This window comes from Anser brachyrhynchus, assembly GCF_964034855.1.
Source record: "Anser brachyrhynchus genome assembly, chromosome: 9".
Taxonomy (NCBI): domain Eukaryota; kingdom Metazoa; phylum Chordata; class Aves; order Anseriformes; family Anatidae; genus Anser; species Anser brachyrhynchus.
Window position 1 is genome coordinate 20,703,414 of NC_137703.1, and position 16,602 is coordinate 20,720,015.

Below are 16,602 nucleotides of genomic sequence, written 5' to 3' on the forward strand. Positions count from 1 at the left end.
CACCCAGTTCCAACCCCCTGCCATAGGCAGGGGCACCACCCACTAGATCAGGTTTGCCAGGGCCCCATCCAGCCTGGCCTTGAACGCTTCCAGGGAAGGGGCATCCGCAGCTTCTCTGGGCAAAAGCTCAAGGAGCCAACATCTCTTTTGTTCAAATGTAGAAGTGCATTAGGCAAATCCATGCTTCCAGAACATTCGGTCCAGAACAGTACCCCCCAGAAATGTAAACGGCACCCTTAGTCCCCTTCTCCCCCCTCCTTAGGAACCATTGGTAGTCTCCTCTGGAAAGGCAACAAGATCAAAACCATATGAATGCTCTGGAGAGAGGAAAGGCACTCAGCCCCTCAGAACTGAATCTGAAGCGTCATTATGGGCTATTCGAACTGCTGATTATCAGTGAAAGCTGAGCCTTGTACCAACTTGCCAAGGGTACTTTTAACCCATTAACACATCATCATAGTTCTGCAGTAATCTGAAAGGGAGAAAATAAACCACAAAAAATAGTTTTCCTTGACTGTAACTTGATCTGGTAAATGACAATATGTTCTGAATACTGTTTGTGTAGCTCTCATTATGATTGTGGCCTTAGATAATTAGTTAATTAACAAGGCTATGGTAAAGTTAGTGTCACTGCTTTCATCATGAACTGCAAGTACTTCAGAGGTCAAGAGTGAATAGCAGAGTCAATGAGGTCTCTTTGAACTCATTTGCCTCTTACTGCTTCGGTGATCTTTAAATCTGCATTCCATTACCTCCAAAACATTTCCTCAACATGACTGCTTCTCAGTTAAGACTCCTATTTCTGGGTTCAAATAACCTCTATTGCCCTCTTTTCCTCTCTCATTGGCCTCCACTGGGTTCCACTTCAATGCATTTCAAGCTCTCCAAGATGTGTTAGCTATTTGTGGAAGCAAAATCATGCTATTTCTTCTTCTGTGATAATGGCTGGCTCCTTGAGCATTTTCTGGCAGGTCTTTGAGTCTGTCTGCAGTCTTGATTTTGCTCATTTAGTTTTCCTTGTATTCGTTCATTTCTTTTTTTTATTATTTATAGGGATTAACCACTGTAATTTCATTCTTTTGTCTCACCAAATTTTGCTCAACTCAGTGAAATTATTGGTGTGAATAAAATGGAAGAAGAAAGAGAACCTCTGCACAATGTTATGGTCAGTGTTTGGAATTTGATCTGCAATGTCCATTTACCATACTCTTGTCTTAACCTGATGGTAAGTGACTGTGTAGCGTTAACATTCCCTCTAGATCTCTCTCTCTTTTTTTTTTTTTTTCCCTGACCGCATGGTATTTTCCATGTTTGTTTGTTGCTTGTTTGAGAAATAAGAGATCTTTTGGTCTTCTTTTCTAAATTTGGGAATTGGAACTAAATGGATTCTCAGACTCTCTCTCATGTTGTCCTTTGGTCATTCTTAGGCTAAGACTGTGTTGTACTTTCAAAGTCTCAGTCCTCCTCCTGCCTGTTGTTACCCAATGGGTGCAGGCACTCTGTTCTTCTCCTTGGATTTCCATTTGCCATCAGTCCCATTTGTGCCATATCGCCTGACTGTTCTTTTCTTGCATTCCTGCTACATCTCTAGTTGCCCCTTCACAAGATCTTTCTTTCTCCAACTGTCTGTGAGTTTGAAACACAAAATCCTGTCTTTCCTTGGCACCTCCTCACTGAGTAATCTTGTCCCTGGTTAATTTTATTGGTACATCTGGATTTCAGCGACCTGCTGAAGACTGTTAGACTGGCCGATTTCATTCATTCATTCCTTTGGTCCAAATTAAAGCTTCATCTGGTCTGTTAGATCTTGTGGATGCCTTGTCCATCAAATCAGCTCCAAGAGCTCTTCTCCCCACCTGCAGAGCACAGCTAATCTGCCTCACCTTTTCCTGCCTTGTGTGGCTGCTAACAGAGCAAGGCCCGTGCACATAACTGAAGTTGTCCGCGTTTGTTTTTCCATTGTTTCTATGGATTCACACATTTGTTGCAAGCACTGTTTCTGCCTGTTAGTTCCATTAGTGAGGGTGCTTGTGTGTGAACCTCGAGAGGGGTCCCTGGGGAGTGAACTGTATTTGTACTGGATTTTGTACAAATTTTTAATATGTTTTTCTCATGTCTTTCATACTCAGCGAGACATATCCCATTGTATTACGGTCTCTGGGACTAAATAATATGAGCTCAGGGAGTGTTTCTTTATGACACTTCTGCTAAGAAAACAACGATCCTCCAATTTTCCAGGGCCTTTCATTCTCAAAAGATCAGTTGCTGGATTTTGACTTATCCAACTTCCTTTTTAGCCCTTTAATACTGATGTTATTGGTAGAAAATAGAGTTCTTTTTAATCTTTCTTAAACTAATTTTACACCTGTGTATCCCCACTGGCATTGCCTTAATTTACTGTGATGTGAATGAAATCAGAATCAGGACTTCTGAATGTAGAAACCATACTTGAACTTACAGGTATGATTAGCTGTGAAATGTTTCGTGGTAATTTCGAGTGCAGGCTGGTATACAATGACACACTGTTTGATGCTTTGGGAGAACCATGGCTGCAGAGCACACAGGAGACTGGCAGGAGAGCTCTGCAAAAATGAGAAGGGTGACAGAACAGTGAGCAAGAAGAGGAGAGAGAGAGAGAACGTGAGAACAGATAGAAGGATGTGTAAATGGCCTGATGAATGATGAGAGAATGTGCAGCTGAATTAAAGAATGTGTCAGCTGATAGATGGGGGATTGGGCAAGCAAACAGCAGAACCAATTAAATTTGGATTATTATAACAAACAGTTTCACAGTGCTGTAAGGGGGAAAGAGAGAGGGAGGATACCAAGGTTAAAGTGGTCAAAAGACAAAGGCATTCACAACTAGGCTGGTAAACGTTACAATGAGCTGACCTTTCCAGGAGAATGTTATACAGCAGCTAAGGAAAGGAGAAAGACAGGAATGGCTTTTATGAGAAGGTTTGAAGGAAGCTTATAAGAGAAACCAATGTGACAGGACAGGCAAATCTACTGTAACTTTAAATCATCCTTTAGAGAAGCTGGCTTTTCTTCTGGGACTGACTGGGGTGGTTTTTCAGGCCATATGTTTTCTCTATCCTGTGCATGTTAACACTCATATGAATGAGTGTGCCTGTTCCTCCCAACTCTTATTTGGGACCTGAGTTATGACTATACCTGTCCTACATAGGTGCCAAATCTCCAGAGCTTCTTTGAAGTGCATATGTATTCATGTCCCCTGAAATACCTTTGGAGGTTTAATCAACAGTTTAGGGAATTTAAGCTCTGAACTCTGGCACTGGGATCAGTTACCTTAAATTAGACAATGTAAGCTCCTCAGGTCATGACATGCGGCATCCTCAGAGCGGGGAGCTGGAAGTGATCTCTTCCATACAGCTTTAGGGAGATTGCTCAGATTCTGCGCAGGGCACCAGGACCACTGTAATGAACAGTGAGAATCAACATAGTTTCTTTTTTTCTTTCTTTCTTCCCATTCCTTACCCACATCGTTCTCTCTAGAAAGCCTTAGCTCAAGAGAAATGCTTGTAAAGAACTGTCTATGTCTTCTTTATAAGTGTTGGCTAGGAGAATACTAACGCTGTCATTTCATACGTGTTCTTAGCTGGAATTTACTAGTAAAAACTATCTGGGTTACAATTAACTGCTATTTTTGACTGGTCAATTTTTATTCTGCATCTGTTATCCAGTCCATTTTGCCATGGTGCTGTACAAGTGTTCTTGCTGGGAAGAGAAATGGGGTGGTGAAGGACAGGAAGAAGCAGCTGTTGTGCAGGACTGCTTTTTGGGAGGGCAGTGCTGCCTTAAAGTGCATGTAAAACTATAGCCAGAGATTCTCCTTGCTTACACTGTTTTTTCTTATTGATGTTATTATAACAGAGTCCACCACTCGGGAAGAGAAGAGGGCTGGACTCTTGTCTTGGACTGCCATCATGCAGCCTGTCCTGTGTGACAGTATAAAACAGCAAGGACAAGGGCTGGATGCTGGTGAGTGACTGCTGTATGGCTTCATTATCTTTTGCTATGAGACGGGTGCAGGATATACTTCATTCTTACTGTTTGATCCCAAAAGGGAGAATGTTACTGTATTAAATCAAAGTGGAAGAAATTCACTGTAACACAAGGCATCCACAATACATTAAGATTTGCAATCAATGTACATTTATTTCTCTTTATAATTTATGAGCATTGTATTTTGCCAGAGTAAATGATCTTTCTGAAGCCATTCTATATGATTGTTCAAACCAATCAGTATCATTAAAAACATAAACATATGACAGTGAACATCCATAAAGGCCTATTTCCTGCAGGTATTGTCCTAGTACGTAGCAGAGCTGTAAAGGTCCACGTTTCTAAAGTAGATGTGGGGTGAATATAAAAGGAGCAATAAATTCAAACCCTACTGTGAAAATTCTCTTCTGAAATTATGGTTTTTGAAATATACTACTAAAAATTCTGCTTATCCATGTTATGTGAACATGTTATCTGTATTGTAAGAACTTCATGAAACAGGACTACTACTACTTTTGTGCACCAGTACACACATCCACATACTCAGTCCTAGGGGAGTGACTATGCTATTAAATGTGTCTATTAAAGACTCAGTGAAGTTTTCTGAGCTTGTTTTTCCATAAGGTGAGATGATATTGTAGTCTACTGCGATTTTACTGGATTGATTCTCTCCAAAAGGACCCATGTCAAAAAAAAAAAAAAAAAAAAAAAAAAGTACAAATTGAAGTATTTAATTAAAGTTTTCTCACTGTCTGGATGTATAGTTGTTTTTGATCATTTCATCTAGGAAGTTGAAGCTGGCAATCAACAAATGTATGATCTTGGTTCTGAACAAGAATGGTAAACAAATGGTGCTGCAGGTTGATGCGTGAGTAGAATTATGGAAGTGTAGTAGAGGTCAGACATTAGATACTTTAGTGAAGGTGATTTGTTTTGATACAGATCTTAATACTAGGTTCAATTCTAAGTAGAAAGTGTAAACCTTTTATTTCAAAAACTCTCAGACTTCTTTCCAGCTCAAAAGAAAAAGCTAAGAAACTAAAACCCCTGATATTGTGACACCTTCTGTGACTTCTGAAAAATGTATGTAAAACAGCCAAAGTGAATTAGAAAAAATTGATGCCAACTGGTTGTCCTCACTGATTTGATGGGGGAAAAAAAGACCTCAGAGGTGCCCTGACTAATAAACTGTACATCTTCACTAATCATGCAAACCTCTCTTGTTATGAAAGATGAAAGATCCTGGCAAAGTTAATAATGGTCTCAGGACCTCACACAGTTTTTATCCAATCTGTAGACTGAGAAGGATGTGTAAGGGTTACACTGACAAAATTATAAGTCATTATGGTACTGAACTTTAGAGTTAAATGATTGGGAAAAGCAGCATAAACTCTCCAAGCCTTTATATCTGTTTCTTTTCTCAAAGAGAGAAGCCAGTGCTGTCTGTTGGACCTGGTTTAAGATTTTATACAAAATCAAATGGCAGAGATGGATGGATGTTTTATTGTTTATTCCTGTTAATTCTTTTCTAAATATTTCAGTGTTATACTTTGACTGGGGCTGGCCTTTTATGCTTAGCAGTATGAGTTACTGAGAACTCTAGAATGGCCTGATGAGACTTTCACCCCTTTTCTGATTACTTAACACTGGGTAAGCTGCCCCTCAATCCAGAGTTACAAGTTTTAATAGTGGGATGTCTTGTGAAATGCTTCAGAGAAGACCACTGTATAATTATCTGAGAAGCGCTTTCCATGTCCTAAGTACAAAAAATGCTCTGATGCTACTATTTCAGGGCAAAACTCTGCAAAGCTGAGCAATTTTGCAGGTCACAGGATAACCCAAGGAAACCAGTGCCTCAAGGCTGATCACGCTGCATATTCTAACTTTCACATTGTATCTGTACTGTACTTGTACTTGTACTTTGTACAAGGCAAAGCAAGAAGCAAATATTAGAAGCTACAGTCAGAATAGTCACTGAGAAGGAAATGGGAAAGGCTCGATGCTAATTAGGACATTGCTTAGAGTGCTGTGCAGCTGGGAACAGCAAACTCAGCAGGCATCCTTGTTTTCAGAGGCTGTGGTAGGCTCATCAGTAATCTTTACATCCACCATCTCCAGCCTTGCTCTCCAGGACATTACATTCAGGACTGTGCCGTCCTGGCCCTGTGCACTACAGGACTCTATCCGCTGTTCTTTCTCTCTTCTACCCTTGCCCCCTGCAGCTGTAAGAACGCAGCCTTGCGCCCTTGGGGCAAATAGAATTTTCCTGTATTTGCTAAGAATCCTTGAGTCAGTTCTAAAAGCGGGGTAATTAGTCAGAGCACAGCACCATGTTGACACAGACAGACTGCTGCTGGGAGCGAAAATGAAATCTTTGCATTGCACTACTGATACATGAGCCCTCTTAGAAGTAGGAAGCGTGTCCCTGAGGTGGAGTAGCATTGTGCTGTGCTATTATTCCCTACCAGGCACTGTGCTCGAGCTTTGGGTTAGCACAATTCCAGCCAGAAAACAGTTAAAGTCAATTATCATGAAAACAGCTTTATTCTCTTCTGGATGTGTTTCTCTTCTGGACTTTGTGCAATTCTATGGTTATCTTTGTTATGTTTGATTTTGCCAATAAGGCTTCCTTTAAGCTGACATTAAAGACTAGCTGTACTGCTCCCCACCAAGATAGATGTAAAACCAGCTCATTTGCTAGGCCTGTGTTTCATCTACACACCTGCAAAGCAGGGCAGTAGTCAGTAGCTAAAAAAAAAAATTATGATGGATAGCAGCAATTATAAACCAATAATATACGGGAAACAGAAAAGATTGCAAAGAATTTCCTGCCATATGCATTTAGGAGGCATCTGGACTACATCTGGGAAAGCACACACTCGGGGAACTGCAGCTTGCTGGAGGTGCATGTCTGTGCTATCAAGAATAATGATAAAATGGTGCAATTCATGTTTACTTCTTTGTGCATTAAGGGGAGGGAAGGGATACTCAATATGAAACATTTCTCCAAACAGATGGAGTACAATACAACGTTAATTGACTGAGAAGTAGGGGAGATCACCTTGTGAGCTGTTTGCTCGCTTTATTGCTTAATCATATTCAAGATGATCGATAACTTTCCTTAAAGAGCATGGTGCTGGGATTGCTATTAGCATAAGTGGTGACATGTAAATATGACCAACCTTAACATTTACATTTTGGCTTATTGGCCATAGGGACGAGCTCATGTGTAGGAATGCATTTTGCTAATGAGTCATTAAAAACAGGAGGAATGGAACCCATCTGAAAGGTGTGCCTGCTGATACACAAGAGCAGAGTAATTTCTAAAATAGATTTGGTTGTCTGCTGGGAAAATTGCAGAAGGAAGGAAAATCTGATTTCTTACAGAGTATTTGCTAGTGTGTGGAAAGTTGTGTGTGTTTTCCCCCCACATCCCAGTGAAATGCAAGCTGTTCCTTACTGTTACCGAGATGGTTTTATTAAGGGCTACTGAAAGGTTTGGGTCAACTGGTCTGTTTAGTTTATATGCCCATTCACATAAAGACTGAAACAACTAATAGTTGTCTGGGTAGCTATTATTTAAGAGAAAAAAAAGGAAAAAAATGCTGAGGACCCTAATCCTACTGAAGTGATTGCAGACTAGCTGCTTTCCACTAATGGACAATGCCGTTTTATCATGACCTACTTGTACTGTCTGTCAAAGAGGAAGCTTGAAATTCACTTGAAGCTAAACAGCCAATAAGATTTTCAAAAACTTCTGTGCATCTGACTTCTGGTTGCCTTGAGGGTCATGATAACATACTTCTCTTAGGGACTTTAAAGTTCTAACCTTCAGCTAATAAACTTGACTTCAAGCTTGTAGTAGGGGGACAATCATGACTTGGCTTGTATCTTTTATAAAGGCCCCAGGCTGTTTCTTTGTTCCATCAAAAGCTTATCTCTTCTGGAGGTTACTGTAAAATACATTACTGTTTGATCTTCCAAGGCTTGCTATTACCCTCGTATTTCCTTTTGTGTGTATAACCGCGTGACTGATACATGCAAAAAAAGAAAATGCTTGTTTCAAAGCAGATTTGTTTTATTGGAGATGAGCAATAGTATGTACCTGATGGATGTGTGCTATTTGATGGATTATTCCAGAGCTTCAGTCATAGAAACTGCCCCCGCTTTAGACCTTGTGGGGGTCTAAAATCCATGTACGAGACTGAGGGCAAAATTCTGTGTGCTGCAGTTAATCCATAACTGTCAAGCAACAGCAGTAACCACATAGTGCAGGTCAACTGCTGGATCCTTTAATAACTGAGGTGTTACATCAACAGTAATTAAATCAAATCCTTTCTACTTTGCGAGTGTCCACCCTGGAAGGATCTTAGAATAATTATGGACCCAAGAATCATTTTGGAACTGAAATTGGAAGATGTTTTCTACTATAAGAACGATTTGTTTTGACTAGATCTCTCAGGAAAAAAAAATCTTTTACATCTGAAATCTTTCTTTCAGGGTTTAGAAGACTAAGTTACCAGTTTTTTTCTTGCCAAACTAGTCCCTAAACAAAACTGGTTTTTAGTCAAGTGTCAGGCTTGATACTGCTTTTCAACTGTAGCCTGCCTGTTGCAGGTAGTCTTGAAGTTGAAGTGGACCAGTAGACCTGCTTTAATACAAAACTGTATGCTTTGGAGGAAAAGGTAATATGTTTAAAAGCTCTTTTTTTGTTGTTGTTGTTCCTTGTTTTTCTGTCTGTTGTTCCCATTTGGTAGAGTGCAGGATTCTGTAGCCAGTTCCTCTTGAGTGCTTGACTGCACATGGATTTATGCCAGTGGAGCAGGGCCGCGTTCACCTCTCCTGCCTCCACAAAGGGGTAGCTGGGCAAAATTTTTCTTTTCTCACTCTTCTGCTGGGGAGAAAGAGCTTGAAAGCCTGATCAAGTAGCAGAGGTGTTAGAGGTACCTGGAGATTTACATGATGAGCATGGGCTAGTTATTCTAGGTCTGCTCCCTACTGACTTGACACTGTCCATTTCTGGAGACTAATCTTGCAGTTGGTGACTGCAGGTGACACAAGTCTCTCTGGTGCTTCCCAGTTCCCAGACGGCTTTTCTGGTTTTGAGGGACTGGGGGGAGTGAAGTGGCGTCTGGCAGGGACTCTTTTAGGGATGTGGGTCTCTGTGATGGAGAGGTAATGTTCAGTTTTAGGTGCAGCATTAATAAATCAATACAAGCCCAGTGCCTCAGGGAAGAGGACAGAACAACTTCATTTGCAACAGCATTCAATGTGTCTCACTCTTCAAGTTAAATAGCCACTGGGAAGTCCTGAGATCACATAATCTTGGAGTACTTCATGGCCGCGTTCCATAAAACAAAGCAAATCCCGGTAGTGGTTGCCTCGAATATGGGGCTAGTGACAATTTATTACATCTGGTATTAGCCAGGTGGAAAACATGAGCTTTTAATTTTTTGCTCCACTTTTCTATTCGCTTTTTACTCCCATCTGCCTGCTTTTATGCCTTTCTTTCCCATTGATGAGAGCAATATTGCAGAGGAAGTAGTGTGCTCAGAACTTTGTGCGATTTTTCTCCTGTTCACTGAAGGAAGTACCTGACAATTGCTATTGTGGGGCATTATCTGTTTTTATTAAAAGGTATTTTGCCTAATTTTTGTTAAAATAGGATGCTGTTTAATCTGAAAGATTCTGGCCCTCAGTAATACCACTGTGACTTTTGTTTCGGTGGTATTTGTTTTTAAGCATTTTTTCCTTCATAAAATGCTTTATATTTGTGAAGTTTCGAACTAAACTAGTTTAACTAGCTTTAACTAGAGAATAATTTCTGACTAATTGAAGTTTATTTATTATCATAGTTATAATAAACAGTGTAATTATTTATGTAATTATTTCTCTACAGAACTGGTACTCTTGTGCCATTGTTTCAACATTTTTAGTCTGCTGATAATTTTCCCCTGTGACTGTTCTTTTTTTGTTTGCTTTGAAATGGCTGCATGGAGTACGTGGAGCCTAAATAGGAGTGAGACACAATGAATCCTATTGTACTGAGGGCTTCCACTTATGATGGCAATAACTCATCTTCTCTCTAGGTAGCTTTGCATATCCTGTTGTGCTGATAATTTTAATCAGAAAGCTTTATTTTTTAATAATACTAGTGGTTATTTTTAACAGTGATTCCTCTTGTTTTATGTAATCCTCTGGGCCCTATGGAAGGACTTTATAAATAGAAGTGTTAGAGGGCACGATGTACCCCCTGAGATGTGTGTTAAATATGACCAGCCACCTTCTTCTTTGTGGGCAAGGGGAGCTGCTGGTTGTGTTTGTGGGAGGATCCTTTTTTCCCATAGAATCTGCAGGTGACCCTGCAGGGATTCGGCGTTTTGAACACAGTGAAAAAGATAAAGACAGCAGGGGATATACTGGGGAAAGCACAGGGAGACAGGGAAGGGTGGGCAGAGAACAGGCCTTGTATTCTTCTCTCCTGTAACAAAAAAATTCCCCAGAAATCAGTCTGAGTCAAAGCAGGTAAAACTAAAGGAGGTCTCGCCTCCGTCTTTGTAGATGGGCAAATGCGTATGAACAAGAAATGTATGGGACAAGTTGTGTTCTCCAGTGGGGCCTCCTAGCTACAAATTCTGCCAAAGGAGCCTTGTGGAAACATCTCCCACTGTGCTTTTCATGACTGCTGGTGCCCTGTGGAACTGTGCAGATGTTCTGGTGAAAAATGGGACAGTTACTGCTATTTCAGCATCTGTCACTTACAGTGCTATTGGGAAAAGGAGGGCTGTGTCTGAATGTTCTTTACCTCCTTTGCTCACAATTAAGATTTCTGTCCTGTAGGGCAATAGCTAGGAGAAATGGACCTGCTTGCAAGAAGGGAATAGGTGCTCTTGTGTGGTGATCTGTCAAAAGGAAGAGAGGTGTTAAAAATCTAGTGCCCAGGGATGGTGAGACTAAACGATGTCACAACACAAAGCTGGGAACCTGTTGCTTGGGCAGCATCTCCTGACAGGAGTGGGGAACAGACTGTCAGGCAGCAGAGGTGATGGCAGGAACTGCATATACAGCAGCGAGCTGCGTAGGATTTGCTTCAATTCAGTTACTAAGTCACCTGCTATGACCTAGAAAACAGGGGCAGAGGGGGCATGGAGAAGGATGTGTATGAAATATTTTTTTATTTCATCCATGCCACTTTGAGTTCATAATAATAATAATAAACTTTTAACTTTATTCTAGCGTAATTTAACTTTGGAGTTAAAAATTATTTTCAGTTTCTTTGTGGAGCTTTTCTGTTACAACAAGACTGTCCAACTGCATTCCTTTATGGAAGATCTACAGAGGTTACTGGAAATCTCATCAATTCCTTTCTCCTTCCCCTGCTCAGGATATGTTGGTGTATACTTAAACAGTTGGCATCAGTCAAATGCAGAGATGTCCTGCAAAATCCTGCCCTCATTTTCAACTATATAATACTAATGACTACAACTGAGGACAGACCTTCCTCTACAGTCTTAACATTTGTTGCCATTAAAGCATTTAATAGGTTTGTTCAAAAGACAAGCCAAGGAGGGAATTCACAGTATGGGCCACTGGTATTCTCGTGTTGCCTTTTTCCAAGGTCACAAATTGTTGTTTGTGGCAGGGCCATAGGCCCTGTGTGTCTCAGGCCACAGGCCAGCATTGTGTCTCACTAAGAACAACTTTCCTGAAATATTTGGTATAAACCTGTTTTTAAATGTATTTTATATTGATGCCTTCATTCTCCAGGAGGAATTAATGAACATTTTCTTCTCCTCAAGATCATCAGAAGGATTGCAGTAGCCAGGAACATTAAGGCTTAGATTTCTTTGCTGGCTTTATGTCCCATACTCACAAATCTTTCTAATCACTAGACAGAATAAAAACCTTCTGATTCTTTTGTACTAGGGAGATGGACTCTTTACAGGCTTGCTTTCAAGTGAAATAAAACAAAAAGAAAGAAAGAAAGGATGATGATGTTTTGTTATTTCCTTTCAAGACTTTTCTAATTATTTATTTTTATTTTTATATTTTCTTTTTTTTTTTGACTGCATTTTGGTGTCTTTCAGCTGTTGACCAGATACAAGAGCAGGTGTAATTGATTAGTGAATCTTCTCCTGGTGTCTGAGTTCACTCTATGTACATCCCATATATTGCTATATGCAAGACTTGGCATATAATAAGTGGTACTGCTATCACATGGGCTGAAAAACTGGAAATTACTCATGGAGGATCTCACATGTAAAGTAGTTCTTCTTGTATTAATATCCATATCTTGCTGGCTAGAAAGGAGATGAAATATGTAGTTTGATCTAAGAGTGAGACTTAAGGATGATGTATGTAATTCTTGTTGTTTAAATAAGCTCTAAAAAAGAACTGAGACTCTTCCGTAAGTGAATTTCTTTCCTTTCCCTCTTCAGTCTTGGGGGATTAGCTCCCAAAGGGCAAGATTCAGAGACACTAAATGTGAGACCACTGGAACAAAGGAGCGCAAATGCAAGACAGTCTCTTCTCTTGACCTATGAAAAGGTATCTTCAAACGATACAGCACTGACTTGTACTTTAAGCAAACAACAAAAGCATGTCAGACAGGACACTGGCAAGAAAGTTTTTAGCCCAAAACTAGATGTGGAAACTGATGTGCAGATGAAATAGAAGTATGGGAGGTGGTAGGAAGGCCTAACTGTAGCCATGGATACACTGCTTTTGCTATCTAAGACGAAAAGAATATGAAAGCCAAAATCTGATTACCTTTCATAAGTGTTATTAGCTGATCTGCAGATGACAATATAACTTTAGGAGACACAGTGGCTGGGACTACCTCTCCCTGTGTTTTCACATTTTATATTGGTTTCACATTTTATATTGGTTTGAAGCTTATTTATTTATTTATTAATTATCATGAGCTGTATGTGGCTTATAGGCATTTTTTTACATTGTACAGAGGATTTCTATTTGCTCTACTGCTTGAGCATGCTGTAATTTTCTGGTGATACTTCCTTTGCAATGTTGAGTTCCTTGTCATTTTCCTCTATCACCCAGAAATGGCTTAGCCTTTGGATTCTGTGTTGTCAGCCACAAAAAAAAGTCAAAAGGAAAGAAGAGCAATCTTGCTCCGTAATCATTGGGGCACTCAGCTCTGTGTGCATAGGAAGAACAGGCCAAACGGAGACTAAGGCTGGGTACCCACCACCGGGTAACCACTTGGATGAAACTGCGCAAGGGAAAAGCTGAGGGCAGTCGGCAGCCGTGCTTACTGCAGGAAGGGTGTCAGGTGAAGAAAAGCCAAGTGTGCAGATGGGCACATCCCCCACAAATGCTTCAGGTGGTCTATCTCATTTTAGTTTTTCTCTTTCTTTCTTTTAAGACAACCCCCACCCAATTCATTCTCAGAGCATAAAAAAAAGGCAATAAAAAGTAAACCTTCCATATTCTTCAGTCATTAAGTTACCATGGCCTCTCACAAAAAGCTAGTAGAATTTGAACAGTCCAAGTGACATGAAAAATTGTGAAATGTTTAATATGTTGTTTAAAAGGGTGGAGAAGTGGTGGAACAGTATTTAAGAAGATTTAATATGTTACTTTTAAAAAATACATCTTTGAAGGATCCAAAAGAGGAAAAAAGTGGTGGTTTTTTTGTTGTTTGATTTTTGTTATTAAAAGCTCATTCCATGTATTTTCAGCCATCTTCCCACCCATGAAATAGAATTACACTGTTGTTAAAATATATCCCTGGAGCACAAGGAATGGGAATAGACAGGCAACTTATTTTTGGTTTTGCTCAGTTTGATGACTTCAAGCAAATCACATTTCCTTCTCTCTGTTCTAGGCTTTAATTTTTCTCCTCCCTCTCCACCCCCCTCTCCCTCTCCTTCTTCCCTCCCTGTTTAAGTTATGCAGGGGCTGTTTCACCTGATGTTTATAGGTGTTAGTATATTGAGTAACAGAATGGCTTTCTGATTAGGTTTGGGATCTCTAGATGCACTTTAATTCCAGTAATGACATCCCAGTCGCATTGATTTTTTTTTCCCCCAAGTCAGTATTAGGAGGTTCTTAAGGCCTTTTATTACCTGATCTTCCATAAAAGATTACTGTCAGACTAGGCACAGTTGAATTTTATTCTCTATCAGATTTCAGCCCTAGCAATAAGATATGCATACTGTATACTCTAGTTTTTCCAAATAAAAAGCTAAATTCCAAAGTTAAAATAGGTATTTTGTTACAATTTAATTTCACAAAAGTTTAAAGCATCAAAACCTGTCACAGCAGTGATTTTTTCCATCTTTTGGTTAGCTCTGCCTTTAACTGCGGTGGTGCTACAAATGCAAACCTGTGTAGTGATAACTGAGCTGCAGTGTCTATCTAGGAATTATCAAATAAATCTTTCGTCGTAAGTGGAAGATTGTTTGGTGTTCTCACAGGCATAGCTTGTTTCTTGGTGATTTCCCAGTTCCAGGTGCAGTGCTGTGTTACAGGCTGGCCGAGGACAGAGTCCTTTCTGGTAGATGCAAGCCTCCAGGTGCTTTTTAAGCAGAAGGTGCTTCTCACCTACATTTGTCCTGCTGCAGCTCTCTTTCAGGTGCTAATTTCTACTCATGTTTTGCCCAATTATTACTTTTTAGATATTGCAGATGTGATTCACCCTCCTGCCACTGCTCCTTGTTGGACAAGTGGCTAGGTCAAAACAATCCAGTGCTAGAACTAGGCTGGTAGGAAGCCTTGATTGCTGTGTAGGATGGAGGACAATGGAAATCCACCATCCTTCTAGAAATGGCAACCCATCATTAAAGGAAAAGAGTACAGAGCAAACCTGTTCCCTTTCAGTACCTCATAGCAGCATTGCTATACCAGCACACCACATGAGTGTTCTCAGATACAACACATTTCTCATTCCTATTGCTATTCTCAACACCATCCCCTCCATTCTGCAGGAATATTTTCCTGGTGTGGGTTTTCTGTGGCTTTATTTTTTTTTTTTTCTTTGGGAAGGGGCCATTTCTGCTGAGTTGTGTGACATGCTGTGAGAAGCCCTGCCCTAACCTAAAGAGTACAGTAACTCCAGTAAGCAAACCTAGCAATGTTTTCAGGCTAGGAAGGATGTATGATACACTGTTATACTACATTTTCTGAAAGCTGCTACTATTAGATCTTCTATGGTATTGATTTGCTATAGTATCTCATTTTAAATTGATGAACAAAAGTAATGCTGTCCATGAAAGCCTGGCCTTCTTGAAGTCAGGGGAAAAGCCCTGTGGAATCAGCCATTCACCTTATTTTTTATTTGGAATGTTATTGGAATGGGCATTCAGAAAACATGTATTTTGCCATCCTGTTTTGTATGGTCGGTGTTGCAGTCCCGACAGTCCTATTTGCTGGTATGAGAAGGAGCCCTTTTGAGAACTGGGTTGGGTTCCCTGGCCTCAGCGTGATGATACCAGCCACACCTTCCGGCAGCGCAGCCAGCGGAGCAGGCTGGAGCTGTTAGGCATTTTTAAAAGAATGTGTAAACAGAACCAGCGGGTAGCTCTGCAGTGCTTTTTGTGGTCTGTCATGAAGTCATAAAGAGCTCTACTGCTTTGCCCTGACCCCGCAAAATCTCAGAGCCTGGGCCAAGAAGCTGTCCAAAGCTTTGGTTAATGTGGTAACATAAGGGTTTAAAACAAAACAAAGCTAAAGATATGATCAGTGGAGAATGTACAGCGTGGAGAGTGGCTTGCAAGTGATGAGATCAAAAAGGGCCTGGTGTCCCTCTCTTCTTTTTAAAAAAAACTTTTTTAGCAAATAACATACCCTTCAAACAGGTGTTGCTGTGCAGCAAACACGAGAAATGTCATGATTTTATAACTTTAAAACTACTTCTTTCTTCAAAAGCTCTACTAAAATTATTTATGTTGGCTTCTGAAATATACACTGAAGCAGAATTGCACTGTTCTGTTTTCTTTTGAGGCTCTGGTTTTGATTGTTTCCCTAAAGCCAAAATGTATAGTGGAAAAGCTGCCTGTTGATACGCTGTTTGGTTTAGCCTAAACTTTTGTCAATTTCCCTGCATGGAGAGGCCTCAGTGCAGGGCTCTCTCTGTTCATTGTTCTTGCAGATTGCTGATTGAATTGCTTCCTGAGCTCCTTTAACTTGGGTCTGTCGCTTCAGAAGGCATTGCCCTGAAGTAGCAGTTGCAAGCTCAAACATTTTTCAAAATGCATTTGAATATGAAGGTGGTTCAGGTAGCCACCTATCCCGCTGTTCTCTGGGCCATCTGAGACTGTGTAGATTGTTTTAGGAGAAGCCTCTGCTGTGTGGTTCAACTACTGTGTACACCAAAGTCTGCTTCCCACAGTTTGAGTTCTGCTGTGCTTTTCTTGGTTTTGCTGTAAAGTCAACGGGTGTTTGCTCTGTTGCTAAGATTTTCTTTCAAACACAGAAAAAGAAAAAGAAATAGAAAAAAAATGTGGACATCTGCAAGCTTTATATGATTTTTTTTTTCCCCCATATGTAAGGCCACTCCAGCAGAGCTGGTTGTTTTGTTTGTTAAGAAACATATGGTTTCACCACAATCATCTG

General features: G+C 40.3%; 1 protein-coding gene across 1 annotated transcript in view; it reads left to right on the forward strand.

Moving 5' to 3' along the window:
- The window catches only part of LOC308199825 (uncharacterized protein), a 605,136-nt gene that overhangs the window by 13,195 nt on the left and 575,339 nt on the right, over positions 1–16,602 (forward strand). The window contains exon 2 of the mRNA XM_080604496.1: positions 1,108–4,002. The gene's annotated coding sequence lies outside the window, so the exon portion shown is untranslated. The remainder of the gene's footprint in view (positions 1–1,107; positions 4,003–16,602) is intronic.